We start from the raw sequence: 23379 nt of genomic DNA on the forward strand, positions 1-23379 counted from the left end.
ATATTTTCATCAGAGATTTCCATAAGCACACAATTTAAAATCGGATTTCCACCCCTTGTTATTGTCTTACCTGGCTTCAGTTTTCTTTGGAGTACTTATCATCTGCTATCACTATATTTGTTCTTTTGTTTGTTGTCTTGCACACCGCACTGGGCTTAATGTGGCAATGCCATTGTGTATCTCATCCACTTCTGTATTAACAATAAGTAAAACAGCATCTGCCTCCTACTGGGTGCTCGTCACTGTTGAGAGAATGAACAGATGAGTCCTAGAAGCAATGTTGAGAGAGACAGAGACGCAGATAGTGAGGGAGCATAGGCTTAAGAAACCAAATAGGGAGTTATGTTCATATAAGTAATCTCTGAAGCCATAGGCTCTGGAGGAAATGTAGAGCCCATAAGAAGGCCTTGAAGGCCTCCAACCTTCAAAGAAGATGAACTTGCAATGAAAAAAAAGCAAGAGTAGACTTGGAGGAAGGAAGGAAATCAAGGAAAATAGGGTGTGCAGGAGGAGAAAGTGTTGAAAGATGCAGAGCTGTCAAGAAGATGAATGTTTAAGAGTATCCAGTGGAAATGGTGTTCCGGTGGTTCTCCACAGCCACAGGAGGAACTGTCTGATGGAGAGGTTAGTGTGCGCAGAGACGCGGCTGGGAGATGAGAGGTGAGAAGAAGCGTGATTGGAAAACTCCTAGAGATACTTGTCTACGATGGGGCGACAGTGATAGAGAAAAAGCCAAAAAAGGCTGGAGTAATTTTTCTTTTTTATTTTAACTTTTCATGTATCTAAAAGCCAGTGGAGAAGACAACCTTTAGGCGATGAGACTGAAAGTACAATAAATTCAGAGAGTGTTCATTAGGATTATTTGCCTGAGAAACCAAGAGGGATGGATCAAAAGCATGGGTGGAGCTACAGGGCAGACACAAGAGGGACAGAACTTTGTCACTGGAGGGCAAGAGAGCCCAGACATGCCCGGGCAGTGAAGGTAAGAGGGGTTCCACTGGTGGTGCTCACTGTCTCTAAGGTAGCAGGTCCATGTGCTGAGAGCGGAGGATATGAGTGGGACTCCAAGGATGGAGATGATCACAGAGGGTGGGAAGACACCATGGGGAGTGGTGGGATGAGTAGCAGAGAACAGGGAGGGCAGAGTGGAGGTCCCTTGACTTCGGTGAGCGTGAGTTGATGAGAAAGCAGCCTGCCCTGTTGTGCCCTGAGCTGTGCTGCTGTTCTCAGTCAAGGCTCAGAGGAAGCTGGGTTCTTCCAGACTTCCAGGGGTTTGGTGATGAGGTCTTGACCGGAAGAGTGATGAGCGAGGGAGTTTAAGGCATTGGGCCAAATGGAACAGCAGGCCATGAAATCCAAGTTGGTTCCGGGGGAAGCAAAGAGACTAGAGGTCTTTGCTGGGAAAGAGAGGAGCCCGGGGTGAGGGCCCCAAAGTGGCCAAAAAGATGCTGCTTGGATGACACCTGGCAGGAGAGGGGGTCGTTTGATAAGAGTAGGGGTATCTGAGCTAGTGATTTGGGGGAGATGGAGCGATTCTGTTTCTTGACAAGGCCCACCTGCTCAGAGCCAGGCTGGCGTCACTCACAAAATGCAAGTCCCTGAGAACAGGGACAGCATTTGTGTTCAAGTCTAAGCCAGAACTGAGCCCAAAGTGGGGATGAAGAGGCCTCCTCCAGGAGTGGACAGTGGTTGCCAAGGTAGACGCTGGCACAAGTGGGCAAGCTGATTAAAAACAAACAAGCAGCAAACACAAAACATTCATCCTCGCTGGCACTGCCCAGGGCAGAGGGACAGCTGAGGGGCCAGTGCCGGCGTGGGCCAGGCGAGGCTCTCCTTAGATCTGGGACACTCAGATGCCCCGATCCTGGTTCGAGGTGGCAGCAGCCCTGGGGAGAGAAAGGCACTCTTTCCCATCAATAAAGTTACTATGTACAAAGTGACTAACCTCTGGCCTGTGACATGAGTACTTGGCGCCTCAAGCAGAGCCAGTGGAGGTCATGGTTTCCACAAAGATCTCAGAGCTGAGTGACAACACGGACAGGCTTGTTCCTCCCCCTGTTTCCCTTCGTTGGCAAACAGAGCCTCTTGTCTGCCGGGCTGCCCATGGCCGCCACAGCAATAGCTGAGACAGGATGGAGAGAAAGAGAGGAAAAAGACACCAAGAGGAAAGTGTCGCCGTTCCCAAATGCCGTATCATCTGACAGTTTCTCTTTGTGTGGCAACAGCTGTTTACCATGACAAACGATGGCTTTAATAAAATGTACACAGAGATGCACCGGAAAATGAATACTGGAGCTTTCTGTCTGACATGTCATGGGGGGTATTCCCCTGGTGATGAATAGGACCTGGTGAGTTGCATGTGGCCGGTACCTTTCAGATGGGTGACCTTGGTAGGTGGCTGGCCCTTGCATCAGGCAGGTTCCACCTGCAGAGAGCAGAAAATTCTGCAACAGGTTTGCTCAGAGGTGCTCAGTGTGGGACATGAAATGGCATGGGGAGGGATGGTAGAGTGGGTTGAACGCTCAGCAAGTCACACCACAGAACTGGGGGGTGGGGGCTGCCAACAGGTTCTGTTTTACACATAAGAAGCTGCCCCCATTCCCAGTCAAAGACACAAAAATTAGAAAACTGCCTCTGCCAGGACACTACTGCCTTAGGGAAGCTGTCTTGAGCAGGAATCCACACCAGGCCTGCCTGGGGACCAGCACCAGGGGCCTGCTTCTTCTATGATGCTGGGCACCTGGAACAGCAAGTACTCCGGCCCTTGAGCCCCAGAAAAGCAAGTACCTCCATGATAGCATTGGCAGAGAAGAAGAGGACCTGTGGTGGCCACACGGTGGTTCTAGGAGACATACAGGAGGTCACACACAGGATGTGGGGCTGAGTTGGAGCTGGCAAGATTTGGTGGATTTAGGATCCTGCAAATCCAGATTTAGGGCTAGATAGTGAGTCCCCTATGCGTGTGCTTCAATTTTTGTGATTAATTATTTATTTGTGATGGTGCTGGGTCTTCATTCTGCATGCAGGCTTTCTCTAGTTATGGTGAGAGGGGGCTACTCTCTAGTTTGGTTATGTATACTTCTCACTATATGGCTTCTCTTGTGGTGGAGCCCTGGCTCTAGGACATGCAGGCTCCATGGCTCCCAGGCTCTACAGCACAGGCTCAGCAGTTGTGATTCACAGGCTTAGTTGATCCATGGCATGTGGCATCTTCCCGGACCAGGAATAGAACCCATGTCTCCTACCTTAGCAGGTGGATTCTTATCTCCTGTATCACCAAGAGCATCCTATGGGTGTGCTTTAGAGGTGGGGATGAAGGGTAAAGTTGGGAGGATGGAGAATACACTTGGAGGTGGGAAGAGTGAGAGGCAGGGACAGGGAGAGCGTGTCCTCAGCAGGGACTGCAGGGCACCCGGCCTCCCTGGAGTCTCCATATCCAAGCATCTTCACACTTCACCTGTCACCTCCACACGGTCACAAAGGGGGAAGCCCTCAGCCACTGAAAGTGCCACAGAGGGGCCATTCCATGTCTAAGTGAGAAGTGACAGGTGAAGACACATAGAAATATTCTATTCTTATTATAAAGACGTGGAAGCAGCAACCACTTCCTACTCCTGGAAGAGGCTGCTTCATCCCCACTTTGGGCTCAGTTCTGGCCTCTCATAGAGAGGAATAGTAAGATTATCCAGAGGAGGGGAAACAACAGGGGAAGAAGCATGTTTGGGAGCCATGTGTGAGGTTGGAAGTGAGGGTTTGTTTATAGGATACACATGGGAAAATGATGTCATTAAAAATAAAATGTTTAATATGTGGGGAGAGAGGGTTGGGTTCTTATTGTAAAGAGCCATGAGTGCCCAAAGGAAAGCACTAAAGGCAAAATGGAAAAACAAAAAAGACACGAGAGATAGAAAAAACAAAAAGTAAGTCTGAATACAGCAATAATAACTTAAATGTGAGTAGATTAAACAAACCAAAGGACAAAGATTGACTGAAAACATAAAAAAACAAGATCCAACTACACACACATTAGAAACAAATGTAATGGAGATAAAAACATGGAAAAGATGCACAATGCCAACAGGAATTAAAAAAAAAAAAAAGCTAGACTGGCTATACCACAAAATAGACTTTGAAAGAAAACAAACAGGCAAAAACAACATTATGGATTGAGGGAGGTTTTATAATGATAAAGGGCCAATGCATCAGGAAGATATAAAAATTATAAATACATATGCATCTACCAAGAGAGTCATAAAATACATGAAGCAAACACTGACATAACTGATGAGAAATGAATAATTCAACAATAATAGTTGGAAACTTCATAACCCACTTTCAATAATAGAGACAAAACTCGGCAGAAGGTCCACAAAGAAAGAAAAGACGTGTAAAGCAGTGAGAACCAACAGGTGGCTATGGACCAGCCAGCTCAGGCATAGAGGAGCAGATTGCTCTCAAATATAAACAGAACGTTCTCCAGGATAGATCACACGCTAAGCAATAAAGCAAGCCTCCACAACTTTTAAAGGATCGATGTACAAAGTGTGGCATCCAACCATAATGAGATGAAAAGAACAATCAATAATATGAAGACACAACCAAGAAAAATACAGATGCAGCTAACACACTGCTTAGAGATGAATATAGAGGTGTAAACCCTTTTTTAAAAAAGAGTGTGTGTGCTTGGTCGCTCAGTCATGCCCCACTCTTTGTGACCCCATGGACTGTAGCCCACCAGGCTCCTCTGTCCATGGTATTCTCCAGGCAAGAATACTGGAGTGGGTTGCCATGCCCTCCTCCAGGGGATCTTCCCAACTCAGGATCGAACCCAGGTCTCCCGCATTTCAGGCAGATTCTTTACCAGCTGAGCCACCACAGATGCCCCATTTAAGAAGAGGAAAAATGTCAAATCAAAAATCTTAACCTTCTACGTTAAGACAATGGAAAAGGACAGTAAACTAAACCTCTAGCAAGCAGACAAAAAATAATATTATACTCAAAGTCAGTGGAAAAAAGAATTATAAATAACAGAGAAAATCAATGAAACTAAAAGTTGGTTCTTTGAAAACAGTGACAAAATTAACAAAGCTTTAGGTAGACTAAACAACACAAAAGTAGAGAATATTCAAATTACTAAAATCAGAAATAAAAACAGGCACAACCAATGGCTTCACAGAAATAAGAATTGTAAGAGAAAATTATTAGCAATTGTATGCCAACACCTTAGATAACTAAGATAAAATAGACAGCTACCCGAGGGTAACTGAACCCTGGGAGATGGTGTGGAGTATGTGCTTGTGGATCATTCCAACAAAGATTAGGAGCTGGTTAATCTCCATGGTCATTTCTGTCAATTACTGACTGAAAGTTGCCCTTGGCACTTTTGACCTGCTATCTACACTGTGGGAATGACTTTCTGCCAGCTTACAAAAGCCCTCAGGCGCAGAGAGGCTGAAACTAGAAACAGGAAACCATCTAGATCACACTGAAATGAAACGTTTGCAGGTGGGGCAGTAATAGTTTCTGCTACGAGTCGAGAGGAAAGGTGATGACATAGAATAACTAACACATGGATTTTCTTTATTGTGAATTTGGACAGTATTTCGAGAACATAAAGCTTTTTGGTGTGAGCATTTTGTGATACTGGTAAAATCCTGGTGATCTCCACGGTTGCCATTTAGGGATTTCCTCTTGTCTTGACCATTTATTACAATTGATGAATACACTTAAATGGAACCACATATATGAAGCACAGACTCACATCCCCATCTTCTGCCTCCTCTCCCTGCACTTTAAAATTCATCAGCCACCAGTTCTAATCCTTGGCATCTCCAGACGACCTCTCTGTCTTCACTTTTATCCTGTTGAAGACAATTCAGACTCAAGGTGCCACAAACAACCTGCTCAGCTCTTTTAAAACCAGCTCCCGCTGTGACTGCCTCTGCTCTCCTGCCTGACAGCATCGTTAGCCTTGACCACCGAGGAAAGAAGGCTTCCTATTCTCTCTCTCCCCCCGTTGACGACAGGCTCGCTCACTGTCTTGGAAGCCTGTCTCCTGTCTCACTCCTTCCCTCAACTTCTTCAGTTTCCAGTTTATGACTCAAGCTGCATGCTGCATGTTGACCGAGCTGTGCGGTTGACGCTGCCCAAGTTTTGCTTGGCTGCTCCATCTCCAGCGGTGGCTGTGGGCTCCTTTCCATCAGGAGAGCTCAGCATCAGCTGAGGCTGTGCGTGAGGTCTTTCCCTTTCCTTGTGAAGGTGAGCAGACCTTGAAGATGCTGCTTTTCTACCAAGAGGGGGCAGAAGGGTTGAGGTGCATAGTGAAGAGCTGTCAGGTTCGGTGGGATGAAGTTTGGGTAGGCATGCACGCCGGGAGGTAGGATTCTCCGGTGTGATGATTGTTCTGGCTTTGAGCACATGGGGTTAAGGGTTCTGGCCATGCTGAAATGGATAGACACATATGACACTTGTCACCCAAACCAAGGATCTCTTCCAGCCCAATGATTCATCTTCATTCATTTATTTCTGTGCTTCCTCTTTTCACAAAAACTTTTAGGGAGAATTTAGAACACTGTTTTGTGGATGAGGGTATAGTAATAATAGTTTTTTAAAAAGCAGACATTTAGCCACTATCATATGATTATTATTTATTGATTACTGTATTATCACATATCACATTCCATAATAAAATGTGGTAAAGATATAAAAACCATGCATGTGAAATAGTTTCAGCATCGTTACAAATACCAGTGCACCACTTGGGACACTGAGAGCAAGGAGGCTGCTGTCGAGTGTGGCTTTAAGAGCAAGTGATCCCTGCGATGCTGAGTCCTCTATTCTGGCATCTAGAGAGCCTGGAAGACATGTGTTCCCTCTCTTGGAGCATCAGAGCTGCTGCCCTGGGCTCTTTCTGATTTAAAGGTCAGTGGACCGTCAAGTATGCACAGAGCTCTCTGCTAAGGGGCCATGGCTGTGTCAGCCCTGCTCCAGATGTGGGGTGCTCTTCCAGGGATCCACACACATCATTTTAAAAAATATTCACAATAGCCCTGTGAAACAAGTTTCAGTTCAATTCAGTCGCTCAGTCATGTCCGACACTTTGCAACCCCATGGACTGCAGCATGCCAGGCTTCCCTGTCCATCACCAACTCCAGAGCATGCTCAAACTCATGTCCATCAAGTCAGTGATGCCATCCAACCATCTCTTCCTCTGTTGTCCCCTTCTCCTCCTGCCTTCAATCTTTTCCAGCATCAGGGTCTTTTCCAATGAGTCAGCTCTTCGCATCAGGTGGCCAAAGTATTGGAGCTTCAGCTTCAGCATCAGTCCTTCCAATGAATATTCAGGACTGATTTCCTTTAGGATTGACTGGTTGTGTCTCCTTGCAGTCCAAGGGACTCTCAAGAGTCTTCTTCAGCACCACAATTCAAAAGCATCAATTTTTGGCACTCAGCTTTCTTTATGGTCCAACTCTCATATCCATACATGACTATTGGAAAAACCGTAGCTTTGACTAGATGAACCTTTGTAAGCAAAGTAATGTCTCTGCTATTTAATATGCTGTCTAGGTTGGTCACAGCTTTTTTCCAAGAAGCAAGCATCTTTTAATTTCATTACACTTCAGTAAACAGAGGCTGGGAAAAGCTGTCAAAGGGCTTGATGACAATAATAATCATGTCTGTCCTAAGCTGGGGTCTCTGAGGTGGTGTTTGGGGCACGAGATGCTTATTAGGGAATTTCCTTGGGATGGACAACTGTGGGGGCAGGAACAGGAGGATCAGAGGTCAGGGTGTGATAGCCCTGTCAGCATCTTCCCTCACTGGGTGGTAATGACCCGGCCTTCACTCGGGACCTTGGTCAGTCATTGGAGACAGGCTGTCCTGTGGAAGGATTCCCCAGGAAGAACTGGGAGGGACCCCACTGGGGAGGGATTTCCCTGCCTTGGGAATGAGGAGAGTGCTGAAGCCATCATCTGATAGCTATGGACCAGCGAGCATCCCCTGAAGGTGAACAGGGGCATCTCATCTCTGCATCCACTGCAGTCTTGGGTATTAAAATGCATTAAGTGCTTAACGAGGATTAATGAACTTAATCCTAATAGCAACCCTATCAGGTTGGATGGCTAGTCTTTCCAGGTGAGGAAAACGGGGCTGATGAGAATCAGGAACTCCCCCAGTCACAGGGTCCACATTTGAACTCTGGTTATCTGCCCTTTCCGGGGCTGCCAGCCACGTCTGAGCAGCACGAGAGACAGAAGGGCATAGGGATGGTCATGTCCTGAACCAACAATTTAGGCAGGTAAGAACAACACCACCCTTGAGAAAGGAGAATGAGAAACAGAGCATGTTGCCATAAAGAAAGCAGGGGTTGGGAGTACCTGGCCATGAGTGCGGATCCACTGGTTGGGCTGTGCAGCCCAGCAAACCACACAGCCTCGTCAAGCCTCCTTCTTCTTGCCACGATGGCCGGAAAACACCTTTCTCTCTGGCCTTCAGAGAAGGGGCCGTTGAGTCCTCCTAGCAGATGGTCATGTCACGTGATGTCCATGCTAACTGTGATATGCACAGTGTCTTCTGGGGTGGCCCCAGGGACCCCATGAGGACGGTGACACCATGGAAGAATGGGAGTTGGTTTGATCTTTGAAAGTACTGATGGGGATAAGGCAGGAGAAGAGAGGAGGACAGAGTGTGCGAGAAGAACTAGAGGTGGGGAAGGGAAAGCTATGCTCTTTACGGAGACCCTGTCGTTCCACGGGCTGTCTCTTGACATCATTCCCCCACCTCCAGATGGACAGGTGCTCTGATTACCCTCCACTTCCAGACCAGAGCCCTGGGCTCAGGCGCTGGAAGACGTGGCTACCCTTGCTCAGCGGCGGGGCCATGCAGTGGACCCAGTCTGAAGGATTCCGAGTCCATGCTCCCACCATAATATCACACCCGTGTCTGCTGAGCTCCTCTCCATAACATCTCTCTGTTGAAGGAGACGGGGAATCTGGGTGTTTCTGGTGATTCTCTTCTTCTTCAAGTTATATTTCCATGTGTGTTTGGAGTCAGTGTTATTCAGACAAGGTCTGTGCAGAAAGGGGTCTTTCCTTCTGCCTGTGTTTCCTGCTTCTTCATCCTCATCTGCGGCGGGTGTGGGGGGTTCCTGGGCTGGACCTGTCACCGCTGTGTGCACATGTCTTGCCCTCTGGGCTCAGTGCAGGAAGACCTCGCCAGCCTCTGAGTGCCTCCCTCCCCTAAAACTGCTGCCAGCAGGATGGGCTCAGCCCCAATCCTGCCATGTACATTCACCGGCCTGAACCCACAGTTGATGGGGAAATAACTCAGGTGTGGGCGTGTAGAGCCAGAGGGGTCAAGACACAGCTGGTGGCCCTGGAGTTAGTAGGGGGCAATGCTGAGGTGGAAAATAATAATAAATAATGATGAAACAGCAACAACAACCATGGCAACAGTTGGTAATAATAATGTTGTCATTACCATAGGAAGAAGAAGTAACAGTTACTGATAACCTTGACCTTGGCATCCTCTCCTGCCTCCCATTTCTCTCCTGCTGGGTTAGAAATGGGCTGAATGGATATAAGAAAGACGCATCCTAACAGCAGGAGCTGCCTGTTGATAATGTAAGGCCATCTGATGTAGCGATACTCATGTCCATGGGAAATTCCCAAACGAACTGGGAACCACTAGCCAGGGGTCACACACAGGCTCCTAGCATTATCTACAAGTGAGCACAAACAATGTCTAAGATCCCTGCCTAGTCCAGAATTCTAGGACAGAGTGATTACCCTCCCAAGGACCCTGAAATTGCCATGTCATGCCTGTGCGGTCCTGAGTGTGGGTGGGTGGCGCCCGCCAAGGTCCTGTGCTTGGGGCTCGGGACCAGATCAAGTACCACCGCCGCAAGTCCACATTCACGGATCTCCAGGCGCTCCGCCGAGCAGGTGCAGTTCTGTTTGGCAGATAAAACAGTCTGTCTTTGTTTCTCATCCACATAGAGCAGACACGCTGGTGGGGGGCATGATGCTCTGAGGTCACAGGTGCTGAAGTGAAAAGGTAAGCTGGTGGAGCACCCCCAATTTAAAGATTAAATATAGCACAAAATAAGGCAGAGCCTCAAAATGGAATGCAGTTGCATGCTTTCCGGTGCATGCTAGCCGTTCAGTCGTGTCCAGCTCTTTGAGACCCTGTGGACTGTAGCCCACCAGACTCTTCTGTCCATGGGATTCTCCAGGCAAGAATACTGGAGTGGGTTGCCACGCCCTTCTCCAGGGGATCTTCCTAACCCGAGGTTGAACCTGTCTCTTATGTCTCCAGTACTGGCAGGTGGGTTCTTTACCACTAGCACCACCTAGGAAGCCTGATTGCCTGTGGCTGGATCTAAATAGTAGCTCCCAAGTTGTTGGCAGGACCTCGTCTGGAATGTGGGCTGTCTTTAAAGTCAGAACCATACAAGTGCAAGGGCCCAAGCAAGAGCCAGTGTGAAAAGTCATGTTAAAGACAGATTTGCCCATGAAAAGGGTATCTGTAAAGAAACAAATGACCACATCCTTCACTCAGTGCGGTACCCCCTCTATGACACATATAAGAATAATAGTCAGGGTTTTCCTGTGAACCACCATCTTCCATTCACTCACACCATGGTCCAGACTCGAAATCTTTTCCTCCAGCTCTGAGTAGAAATCACTGATTAGGCAAACTGCTGATGTATGAGCAAAATGAGCCCGTTTACCATGCGGGCGCTTGCTAATTGCAAAGAGACGTGAGTTCCAGGCTCACTCCTTTCTCTGGGAAAAGCTGTCTTCACCATGACACTGGAAGGCGTGCAGGCAGGGGGAACCCAGGCCTGGATTGGGGATGATAATTGAGCTAGTTTCTGTGCTTGGCTTCCCTCTTCTCGGGTTTTCTTCCTGGAATGATTCATCAGGAAGCATCCTCAGGCGTCTGCTGTGCGGCGCTGCAGCATCCACCCAGTTAAACACAGAAGCTGCTGTGAAGTCGGTCCTTCTGGGGAAAGTGTCACAGCCATACATTTAGCACATGTGTATTGAGCACCTACTTCTACTAAGCTTTGTGCTTGATGCTGAGGATGGAGGCAGACTGATTCTCCAACATGTAGAAAAGAGAAAATGCCCTGGACTAACCTGGGCCAAACGCATCACAATAAGAAGACAGGAAGGAGCTATTGAGGAGGGGCTGAGGGGTGGAGAGCACTTATGCTGGGAAACTGGGGATTTACCTAGAGAAGGTGACATGCGAGCTGGGCGTTGAGGTGAGCTTGGGAGTTGGATGTGCCGAGGAGGGTGCTTTGTATAGAAAAGCAGCTCTGGCTGAAGCAGAGAGAGATGCGGGTGGAAAGGCCCCTGTTTCCGCAGTGGACATGGATATGTAGGCTGTTCCCTCTGGAATGGAATTTGCAAATCATTTGGTTCAGTGACTTAGTTTCCAGGTGAGGACCTCAAAGGGAGGAGACTGGAAGTCACTTTTGCAAAGCCTGAAGCTCTGTCCTGTCCAATCCCTTTGCACTAGCCCCCTGTGTGTGCTTGTAACTGCTGTCCTTGGGGCGTATTTGTGTGCTGGACTTCCTTGTATTCCTGTTGCTGGTGCTGGCTGTCTTCTCCTTGCCAAGTCTGCAAATAGCATCCTCATGGCTCCTTCCCCCTTAAATGCATCCATCCGTCCACCAATCTACCAGTCTGTCTATCAAACACATATTTACAAGCCAGCAGGTCTGGCCCTTTATACACTGTTTCTTTCTCTTGCTCTTAGAACAACCCATCTCTTTACATTGCTTGTCTTTAAAATGCACTTATTCTTGATTGATTTAAGTTATGAAGATCTCAGAATCTCTTCTTCAATAGTTTCATCATGCCTAGAAGCATAGGTATTTCAGAGCTGAAAAGACACCAGGCTATAGCTTGGCATTCTGTTTGTGTCTGTCTCTGTTTCTACATTTCCAAGAAACCTATTTTTAGAACCCCCCTGCCCAGCACCATCAGTTGGCTCTCATTAAAATGAGGATGGTGAGGTTCGTTTCCGACAGACCCTGCCTCTCGCAGAAGACAGTCACTTTAGCCCTGTTTCAGCATCTGGGGAGTTTGTTTATTGATTTCTCCTGTTTCTCCCAGAGCCCCAGAGTCCTCAGCCTCAGTGTCTCTCAGCCCCACTGCCTGACAACTAGGTTGTCCAGTTTTAGACCTGGCCTCTCATCTCTGTGGACCCTCAGTGGCTTGGGTGGATGTCAGAGTAAGTGACTCAGTCCAGGAGTTATCAGAAAAACAGCCTGTGGGACAAAATGCACACTTTACCAGGGGGTGGGGGAGGTTAGGAAACAGCCTATCTTGACACAGAAATAAAGAAGTGATGGAATTAATTCATAAACGTGTTGGATGGAAATTAGCAGATGAAGATTTGCAAGGGGAGAAGAGACAGAGGGGGAGAGAAAAGGGAAGAGACAGACAGATGGAGAGGGGGAGGGATAGGGTGGAAAATAGAGCAGAAGACGCAGCTTTATTTCACAGTCTTGCTTTACCCTGCGCCAAGCGAGGCGGCCTGTGCTTTCCCAGGGGTCCTGCCCTGCCTGCGCCCCTGTTCCCCTTTTCATCCCTGCTGTCCTCAGCCCTGCTGCTGGCCTTGCTCTGGCTTCCTGCTTGCACAACAGTTGTGCTTTTCACATACGTGGGATTCCCGGCTTTGCATGAGGGGCTCTGATGCTGAAAGCACCAGATTTCTGATGTTCCCATGCTAGAAGGAAATACCTGAGCCTTTAGAGCGAGATCTCCATTCCTGACACTCTGATCTTATGCAAATGTTACCCTCTCTGAGCCTCAGTTTTCCATCTATGAGATTAAGACTGTTGGGCAGGCTGATGCAGTTACGTGTATAAGTCATTTAATTCAGACTCGGGTATGCTGTGTGCGTTCAGTTATTATTGTTACTGTTACTATTATTATTGTGCTTTTAAATATTATTTTTCGTAGGAGCAATTGAAGTAGCAGGTTCCAAACTCTCTCTGTCTCTCTGGTGTCCTATACCGAGTCGTTCAATCTTCCTAATAGAAGTAAGAGGTCCAAGCATTGGGATTATGTTCTGTTTTAGGGGCAAGACAGACACCTGTTGCCCTATTCCCATGCCTTAATTGATAACCGGAGCCTTGCCACACGATAGTGCATCTGTGGGGCGATGTTCCTTCCTGAAACATACTACAGGCAGTCACCCAATTCCATTTTTAAAGAACGCTTGAGGTTACTAGGTGGGAGATTAGACAGGGCTGGGTTCATTTTTACCTCCTATAACAAAGCTTTGTCCTAAGTATCTCTTCTTCCCACATCCCTTTCTACCTCCCCAGAGAGAGGTATTAGAGGTTGGGGGACATTAGTGATGAGGACTAATCCAGAGACAAGTCCTGGATACCAGTGTGGTTGTGGTGATTCTGCTGGGAGGCCAGCAGAATTTTAGAGACTGTTCAGGCCAACGTACCTCAAGCTTTTTCAGCCAAAACCCACCATAAAAAGGACATTTTAAAATGTGACCAGAACACAAGTGCCAGGGTGAGAGCTTGAGAACATGCACAAACAAAGGAATCAGAGCTGGACTCTGTGATGTAATAACATTGTATGAGAGACTCCACACCACGTAATCATGCCCATCACAAGTATGTTTCCCACCGCTGAGGTCATGCTGTAATTAGAATACTACTCTCTGGAGCCTGTCCACAGTGCGTGTTAACCAGGGGCCCAGCCCCCTGCTTTCCCACCATGAGGAGCTTCCTCCAGGATAAACAAACAGCATGGTCCAGATTCAGCGGCATGTGGGCACAGGGCATCTGGACTGCCATGCATTCAACTAGCCTAATTCTTCTGCTCCATCTCAAGCTAAATTGCTACCAATAAAATATCATCCAATGTCCAAATGAAGACAAATGTCTTCAATTATCTAATACTTGGAATGTGCATCTTGAATAGCTCTAATGTCTGGGAAATTGGAGGCTATGAAATGGAGGTACATCACTGGTTTTTATTATTAATTGAATAAATATTTTATTGAAAATGTGCTATTTGCCAGGAACTGTTATGGCTGCTATTGGGACAGCAGTGAACCGTGATGGGGACAGGAAAAGATTTAGCATTTTGTACTGTGGGTCCCTAGAAATGACGAGGAACAACCTTTCTTCTCCCTGTGTTGGTTTCTTAATCTAATCATAACGATACCTTTCTCCCAGAGATGTTGAAAGGAGGACAGGAGGGGGTACCTGTGAGGCACGTAGCCTAGCGTCTGGCACAGAGCAGGATGATGGTGGAGGTGGTGATGGTTATGATGGTGACGACGGTGACAATGGGGAGGATGATGGTGGTGACGATCACAGTGGTGATTGCTGCTGCTGTTGATGATGGCCACTGTACTTGTGTTTTACATGTTGGAATATTGGTTGGTTGGTCTGTCCCTGAGCAAGTCCACAGATGGAACATCTGACCTGAAGCAATGCATCCGGCATATACTCATTAATCATCAGCCTCACACAAAATACTGTGATTAGCACACACAGGTCTCTGACAGGTCCAGGGACTCTTGTCTTCAGATACCATATATCAGTACCAAGGGCTATCAGGCTATAGAGGCAATAAAGTAAAACCCAATGCCAGCCTCCCTCATGTCCATGCAGTTAGAGCCTCCCTTTGCCTTTCCCCGTCTCATAAGTCACAGCTCCCACCTGCTCTCTTCATCATTCCTCAGCTCAACACCCAACTTCTGCTGCCCTCATGGGGAAACCACTTCTGCCGAAGCCACCATTGTCCCCACCATGCAGGCCAGATGCATGGCGGGCCATCCTTCAGTGGCCTGAATTCTCCAGCATCACACTTTTAGCCACTCTCTTCTTTGTAGTCCAGGAGGTCACTGATCCCTGATTTCCCTTCTGTTTTTCTGGCCAGTGTGCACACTCTCTCAGGAGACCTCCTTCTACCCCTTCAGGGCCTGTGTTGCCCAGACCTCCCACCTAATGCTTCATTCCCCTCCCTATGATGCTCCTGCTGAACAACTGCCTCAGGACCCAGGGCTCCATCTCCCCATAAACAAAGATGATTCCAAAATCCACAGCTCAAAACATTATGACCTTTTGGTGAAGAACCCTGCCAATGCAGGAGACGTAAGAGAGGTGGGTTGGATTCCTGGGTTGGGAAGCTCCCCTGGAGGAGGGCATGGCAACCCACTCCAGTATTCTTGCCTGGAGAACCTCATGGACAAAGACGCCTGGCAGGCTAGAGTCCATAGAATCATGAAAAGTTGGACACAACTGAAGCGACTTAGCACGCATGCACACAGGCTCAAAACCTAAATATCCAAATGCCAACAGAAAGCTCTCCTTGGATGTTTCACTGGCACCTTATCTTCAGCATTTACCGTTTATCCTCCTTCACTGAGGATCTACTACCCTTCCTGTTTCACTGTGATTGGTCATATCGTCCACTCAACATTAAAAATCTAGGGACAGACTAAATCCCTCTCAGTCTTTCAGAGTGCACTTAAAAGTCCCTTCCTTTGAATAGTTTTCCAAGAACCATCATCTAATTTAGATGGTCTGACTCTTAGATGTGTAACATCCCTGCATATTTTTACTTTAAATCTTACCATACTGTATTACAATATCTGATTCACTTGCCTACTAGACTATAAACTCCTGCAGGTACTATATCCTGTGTTCTGTATGCCCGGACCCAGCAATTTTTTTCAATAAGTAGGGTCTTCCCTGGTGACTCAGATGGTAAAGAATCTGCCTGCAATGAAGAAGACCCAGGTTCAATCCCTGGGTGGGGAAAATCCCCTGGAGGAGGAAATAGCAACCCAACCACAGTATTCTTGCCATGGACAGAGGAACCTGGTGGGCTACAGTCCATGGGGTTGCCGGAGTTGGACATGATTGGTCAACTAACACAATTGGTCAGAAAAAAAATAAATGAATTAGTCAACAAAATAAATGAACAACATATTTTTTCAAAGCGTGGCTAATGAGATAAGATTGTAAGTACTCAGCATATAATGTAAGAGGCAAGTTCTAGATCCTCTCTAAGACCTTGGGGGCTCAGATTCATTTTAGCAAGAAGGGGGACAGGGAGCAGGTGGAGCATCAGAGCACAGGAACCCAGTGCTGAGCCCTCTTCCGGAGTCTCATGTACAGCTTGTTCAGTTCTTCAAAGGAAGAAAAAGTACAGTTGCCTGGCTAACCAGTAAGCTGGGGCTCAGAGGCCCACCGCCCACAGCCCTGGGTGGCAGGTTCAGATTCTCTTGCCCACCCTGGTTCTCAGGTGGAATGATCCAATTTCTACCCATCACCTTGGAAGCTATAATGAGACTCAGGTTAGCAGGGGGTGGTTGGTGAGACTGTAATAACTCCTATTGAGTATTTAAAAATCTTTATGGCGTGTAGGTCTCAATACTATGGCTTATGTGATTTGATTTATAGAACTCTATGCCATGTGACTATAAACTAACGAGGCTGACTTTATTGTATGGCTCTTGGAAACTGGTCTCTTTGCAGGAGGCTCCAGCCTTTCTAGAAGGAGACGTTCAGTGTGGTTGATGCCTTGTGATGTCCCACCATTGAGGAGTTTGGGGGCCAGGGAGGGGATGAGAACAGGAAGAAACATCACGGTGGGGATGCAGGTGGATCCTCGGCTGTCGGCTTTACTGACATTCCACAGACCATGGGAAGTGGACATCAGTTCTCTCATGCAACAAATATTTGCTGGTATTTATGCCATTCCAGGCTCCAGTCGACTGCAGAGGAATCAGGGATGAGCAGAAGAAACACCCACTCTCAGGGACCCTGTGATCCTGATGAGAGAGAGAGTTAGTTACACGGCCCCACATGTGTCAGATACTTTGAAGGAAGAATGTAGGGCAAGGAGGCCAGTATTATAGCAACTGGATTGTAATTCATCAGTAGATCACGCCTTTGGTCTTGGGGAATATATCCTCTATATCTTTTCACAAAGTGAATCTTGTGTGCTTCACGTTTTGTTTCTATTGCTGTTTCGTTCGTCTTGGTCAGTTTCAGTCATTTTGGCATCAAGAGAAGAGGAGTTTTATGGTCATTGATGGCAGTCAGTGTGCCAGGTATAACAAGCAGGCTGAGCTGTCCTCATTCTCAGGGCAGCCCTGCCAAGAAGGTCCTGTTAACCCTGTTTACAGATGAGAACACAGACTTAGAGAGGATGAGCGGTGTGCCCCCAATCATAGTTACAGGAGGCAGAGCTGGGATGTGCAACATGGAGGTTAATTCCTGTCCACTGCTGATTCTTCTCACTGGCCTGAGCACACCGGACCTGAGAGAGGTTGTGATGTGGTTGATGATGGAAGGAGGGGGGCAGAGTGAGACTCCACTGACCTGAATTCTGGCCTCGGGTCAGCAGTGGACCAGGAAAACCACTGAAATCTCTTTGCCTCTAAAGTCCTCATCACAAGGGAAAGTGAAAGAAAGTGAAGTCGCTCAGTCATGTCCAACTCTTTGCGACCCCGTGGACTGTAGCCCACCACGTTCCTTTGTCCATGGGATTTTCCAGGCAAGAGTACTGGAGTGGGTTGCCATTTCCTTCTCCAGAGAATCTTCCCAACCCAGGGATCGAACCCAGGTCTCCTGCATTGTAAGCAAGACACTTTACTGTCTAAGCCACCAGGGAAGTCAAAAATATGGTAACTATGTAGGGTTGGGTGTCAACCAGACTTACTGTGGTGATCATTGTGCAACAAATCCAAATATCTAATCATTATGTTTTACACCTGAGATTACTATAGCTTTATAGGTCAGTTATACCTCGATTAAAAAGCACATACATTTGCCTCAGTCATCAAGGGAGCAAAAAGACAAAGGGAAATGAAATTCTTCATTCCCATCTAACACTGGCCATGAAGGCAGTTATTATAAGGAATTGCTTTGAGTTTTATTTTGAACAGAACTTGTGTCTCATCCAAAGCATTACATTCTGGTATGTTTCCATTTCTTGGAAATTTCCTTGAACCTAAAAAACAGAAGGCTTTTGGCTCAGTTCGTTTTTGGTTCTGACCTCTCTGTTTACTAGTGAATATCTCTAGTTTACGATACCCACATGTCCTAAGGGTCCAAGACAGCCAGTGTCCCCTGGCTCAGCCTCCACGCCTCCTCAATCATCCTGTCCCATTGGGTCCTCCTGATTTAGGTCGGTTTCTGGAATATAAATATGCATCATGTTCTCGCTTCTTTCTTTCTTTCTTCCTAAGGCACACACAGAGCAGCTGGGTACAATCTTCTCTCAGATAAACACAAGCTGTAAGTTTTCCTTATTTATGAATAACACACAGTTTGAAATTGCTTTTACAACTGGATACAAATTTCATTAGATAAATTCAGATATTTCTGCTGGATGCAGAGTTCCCCATAGCTATCCTCAGCTAGGCAGCCTCTCCATGGTACAAGGAAATCATAGTAATAACCACTTTGATCCTTAGGTGACTTCTAGTTCTAAAATCGGCTCTTTAAAATTAGAGAGAGACCTGTTCAGTTTCCCACATCACACACACGCAACCTCTGAACAACTTGGAGATTTGTCTGCCCTGCTCTGTACAGCGTATCTGCCCCCAGAGCCACTTCAGAGAAAAAAAAAAAAAATGATGACGGGGGAATTACGTCTCTTTCTATAGATAACGAGGATGAATATTGATGGGTGCTTCCTGACGGCAAGGCAGGGAACCGACGGCTTTATATTCAGTATTTCATTTACCACTCACAAATACCGTACACAATCATTACTATCATTGCCTGGATTTACAGGTAGGGAAGCTCAGGGTGACCAAAGTTAAGGGTATTACGTAAAATCACCCAGAAGTAGATTTTAGAGGCTGGATTCAGGTGCCTACGTTCTGACCTACCACCCGGTAAAACAAAGGCTTTTGACTGACCTACATCACAGCTGATAGGTTACAGAAGAAAAAGACTTAAACCTGCCCCTGACTCCCCATCAGCTTCATTAAGGGTAAGTGAACAGCGTTTTCTTAAAACCAAACTGATATAATTCACAGTTGCACCCCCTAACAGTCTTAGAATCTAGACAGAAGCTGAGATGTGAGCAAGCAGAGGAAATACATTGAGACAATGTGAAAACAGTGGAATCACTAAACTTTAGAACAGCGTAGGTTCTGAAGTTTAAACTGATGGGATTTATTTCTAATTTACAAACAAAGGCAGAGGGGGCCTCTAGATTTGAGGTGAAGGTTCCACGGATCACATACTCCCCCTACCCTACCCACACAGAGCAGATGGAGAGAGACCTTTATTACGCTTTCCCCTGTAACAGGGGGCCTAACTGGGACAGCAGTGTCCTCGGGCTCCATTGTGACTTCAGCTTCTTTCTTCCTGCTGCCAGCTCACGGCTCCATCCGACTGTCTCATACAGCGTTTTACTCACTCTTCCAACTTCTGCCTCCCTAAACCTATTTCTTCTGGATTCATCCCCATCACCAGACATTGTGCCACTTCAAACTCAACCCCCCCTTTTTATTTTCTCAGTCTCAACATCTAGACTCTCGGGGAGCCTTGGCCGCAGGGCTTCCACAGCACGCTCCTTATCTTTCCCTGTTTCTCCATCACCCTGTTCATCATGGTCACCAACGTCATCTCTTCCCTCTTCTACTCCTGATTCCACGTCGTGTCCTTGAAACCCCTTCTCTTCATGACAAAGTGATATCTTAAAGTTCGTCACATCATGTCACTTCCTTGCTTTAAGTTCTCTGAAGCTATTAAACTGCACTGGGTCCAATTTGCATTTTCTATTAAAAATCACCCTAAATATCTAGATGTCTGTAAGACCTGAATCAAAGCTTAGATTGGCCCATGGGGCAATTAAATCCTCTCATTTGTATTTTTTTTTACATGCCCCAAGTTGTCATCACAGGAAAGTGAGAATTTTGGTACATAATCATAATTTATGATTACTAAGTGCTTCCATGGTGCCAAGTCCTTTGGCAATTGTCTCATTAATTGTCACCCTATATTAATCATGTTTTGAGGTTTTTTTTTTTTTTTAATTCTGTATTTTATGATGCTTTGACATCTTGGAGGCTTTCTAATTCTGGACTCTCCAGGGCTAGCTATTTCTAGAGATAGCAAAGGACTAGCCTTCAACCTGCCATTCATATGCAAACCAACCCATTAAGAGCCCACAACCCTAACCACCTTCTCTACCCAACTGTCACCAAGGCAGTGCTTGCCCTGCCCTGAGTCACCCCAGGGCCAGGTACTGGACAACTAGAGGATACAGGGAGAGTCTGAGGCTGTCACAATCATTCAAACAATCCAACCCTATATTCGATTAAGTGTGCCTCCCCTGCCTTGTCCATTCCTTCACCTGGAAACCACCATAAAGCCTCTGGACCTGACCTTCTCCCTGTTCTTTCTGCTTCCCGGTGCTTCCCCCAAGGGACCCTGCATGGCGTGGCATGCCTCCTCCTCTGGGGAACACCAAGGGATAAACTCCCTTCTTTCAAGGCAGTGTATTCCATGTCTGCCACCTTAACCGACCTACCTTCCAACCTAATCTTGGGGACGTTTCACAATACCCCCAAATCCTATGAAACAGGTGAGACAGGCATTATTAGATGCCAGTCACACAGCAGAAGGGTCGAGCAGTCAGCGTCTGAATGGATGATCCAACCACAGAAGCAACGTGCTGAGTCCTCTAACCTATCCTCATTTTATGTGTCTTCACATATGTCATGACATACCCAAGCAAGGCGTAGCTGCTAGGGCCTCCCTACCATGGCGTCAAGTCAAGCATTCCATAGCAATCTGCTGATATGAACTATAAAGGAGCTCACCCCCTTTTCCCATTCCCATTTCAGTCTGGGCGGGCCTTCTAATGTCTCAAAGGATATACTGGTCACTAGCAATGCCTTCGGAGAAGGCAATGGCACCCCACTCCAGTACTCTTGCCTGGAAAATCCCATGGACGGAGAAGCCTGGTAGGCTGCAGTCCATGGAGTCACTAAGAGTCAGACACGACTGAGCGACTTCACTTTCACTTTTCACTTTCATGCATTGAAGAAGGAAATGGCAACCCACTCCAGTGTTCTTGCCTGGAGAATCCCAGGGATGGGGGAGCCTGGTGGGCTGCCGTCTATGGGGTCGCACAGAGTCGGACACGACTGAAGTGACTTAGCAGCAGCAGCAGCAGCAATGCCTTACAGATGAATGAATCGCCCCCACCAAACTGTAGACAGGCATAGATTCACACAAAAATAAAACCCCTGCCATTATTTCTCTGATTCACTAGCTCTTAAATTCAATCCACTTATTCACCCACAAATACTGAACTAGCTAGAAAGCCGACTCATGGAAGAGAAAGATGATGACTCCAGACATCTAGAGCTCGGGGAGTCAGCCCTGCAAAAATAAAAAAAGTTGACCATCTCCCCAGGGGCAGGATGTTCACGTGTTATGAATATATAATGTCTCGCTTCATCTTATCTCTGCCTCTCTTCTTGCCCCACCTGTTTTCCTCGCACCTGGAATCTCATGTTCTTTTTTGCTTTTTTTTCTCCTCCAACAACTCCTTTCATCTCAAGCAGTCCTACATGGGCTGATTCAGCCTTTGGGAACAGCCCAGCTGCACCTTCTGAGAAGCACTAGAACCGGCAGGGGTGTGAGTCGGCCCTGTCATCCGTGTGCTCGGCAACCAAGTGGAGGGATCTGTGTGACTGGTGCGGCAGCCTGACCCATCCTGACGGCTCACACCCTCGGTGTTCAAGAGACAAACTCTGTAATTGAAGACAGTTGTAAGCCCAGCCCCAGTTCTCCCCTTTGCACGACTGAAGTCCTTCCAGGACATTGACAGTGGACAAGAGCATCTCGGAGTTTAGAGGATTATGTGCAATGTGTATACAGAAAACCCAGCTACACTCAGGTCTTAAGGAAAGATGTGTGTCATTAAAACTGGTAGGTGATCCCGGAATAAGTTATTAGGCTGCTCTCTGAGGCCTTGGCTCTCCTCCTAGCATATATTACCCCTCCTGGCGTGGAGCTCACTAGGAAGCATACTACTCATCTGCATTGTTAATGCCTGCTTTCCGGGAAGGAACTCCAGGTACTTTCACTCTATTAAAACTTACACAACACTTGTGGCATAACTAGCGACAGGTATTCTTTCTTCCTGAGGTCCCATGCTCTAACTAAAAACGTTAGACCTGGGATATGTATAGTTACCTTTTTACAGGGGGTGGAGGATGGACAGCATTTATTTATACTGTATATTCATCATAGTACAGCATATAGTTGTTTAGTCGCTAAATCGTGTCCGACTCTTCGGGACCCCATGGACTGTAGCCCATCAGGCTCCTCTGTCCATGAGATTCTCCAGGCAAGAATACTGGAGTGGGTAGCCATTCCCTTTTCCAGGGGGTCTTCCCAACCCAGGGATTGAACTCATGTCTCCTGCATTGGCAGGTGGATTCTTTACCACTGAGCCACCAGGGAAGTATATTATCTGTGTCCAGTCCTTTATAACTGAGAGCAGGTAGTATGCTTTTGTGCCCTTCAGGAATGAACACAATCCATGGCAAGAGTTTACAGCTTATTTCTGAATTACATTTCATTGGAACAATTGTTCAGAGCCCAGGCTAATATTGCAGAAGGATTTGAGTACCAATACAGTAAAGCAAAATTGCACCTAGCAACCATTCAATTATGATTATGATACAAGGGCAGGAACCACACAATAAGGTGTGGCTTTTGCCAGGGGAGCGGAAAGAAATCCTCTCAATAGGCCCAAGGAAAGCCTTCGGCTCTTGACCAGAAGAAATGCCCTGGCACTTCAAACTGGCAGACTGGGTTCTAAGAATGCCCTAACCACCAGTTCCTCTCCAGATGCATGATGGTTCCACTTCATGTTGTGATCATAAAGCAACAGACAGATTTTGTAAAAGTCGGTCAATACTTTTTAGGATCTCTGTGTGTTTTTCCTAGCTCTTGTATGCTTACAATGAGATGCTTGGGTAGTAATGTGGAGTAGGATGGAGACGATTTTGCACGTGATGCGGTAGGGAGACATTCAGATTTGCCATTTGGAGAGATAGAGAGCAAGTCTAGGGCCAGGAGTATTTCCAAGGCGGGTCACCAGAGTAGAAAGCGCTCCACCATCTCGCCAGAGCCCAGGAAAGCTCTGTCTGGGATGGGACGGTAGCTCGGCCACGTGGAGTGGGGACGGCAGAGCTGCGGACGCCTCGCACCGCGCGCATTGAGTCGGCATTCTGGCGCGGGAAACCTAGTTGAGCTCTTCAGGGCGGGGTTTGGCAACTTCTGCCTTGGCATCCGGCATCCGGGGAGGGAAGGTGCGAGTCAGTTTCCAATTTGCTGCGGTC

The 23379-nt window shown here is 47.1% G+C and overlaps 1 protein-coding gene and 1 long non-coding RNA gene across 5 annotated transcripts in view; one reads left to right on the forward strand and one right to left on the reverse strand.

Moving 5' to 3' along the window:
• Positions 1 to 23379, forward strand: part of OPCML (opioid binding protein/cell adhesion molecule like) — a 1065415-nt gene that overhangs the window by 502913 nt on the left and 539123 nt on the right. The gene's annotated exons all lie outside the window — the stretch shown is intronic.
• Positions 14030 to 23379, reverse strand: part of LOC133241222 (uncharacterized) — a 31360-nt gene continuing 22010 nt past the window's right edge. Inside the window, exons 3-4 of the long non-coding RNA XR_009734557.1 lie at positions 18099 to 18196; positions 14030 to 14470 (exon numbers count right to left, since the gene is read on the reverse strand). This is a non-coding gene — a long non-coding RNA (uncharacterized LOC133241222). The remainder of the gene's footprint in view (positions 14471 to 18098; positions 18197 to 23379) is intronic.

This window comes from Bos javanicus, chromosome 29 (genome assembly GCF_032452875.1).
Source record: "Bos javanicus breed banteng chromosome 29, ARS-OSU_banteng_1.0, whole genome shotgun sequence".
NCBI lineage: Eukaryota > Metazoa > Chordata > Mammalia > Artiodactyla > Bovidae > Bos > Bos javanicus.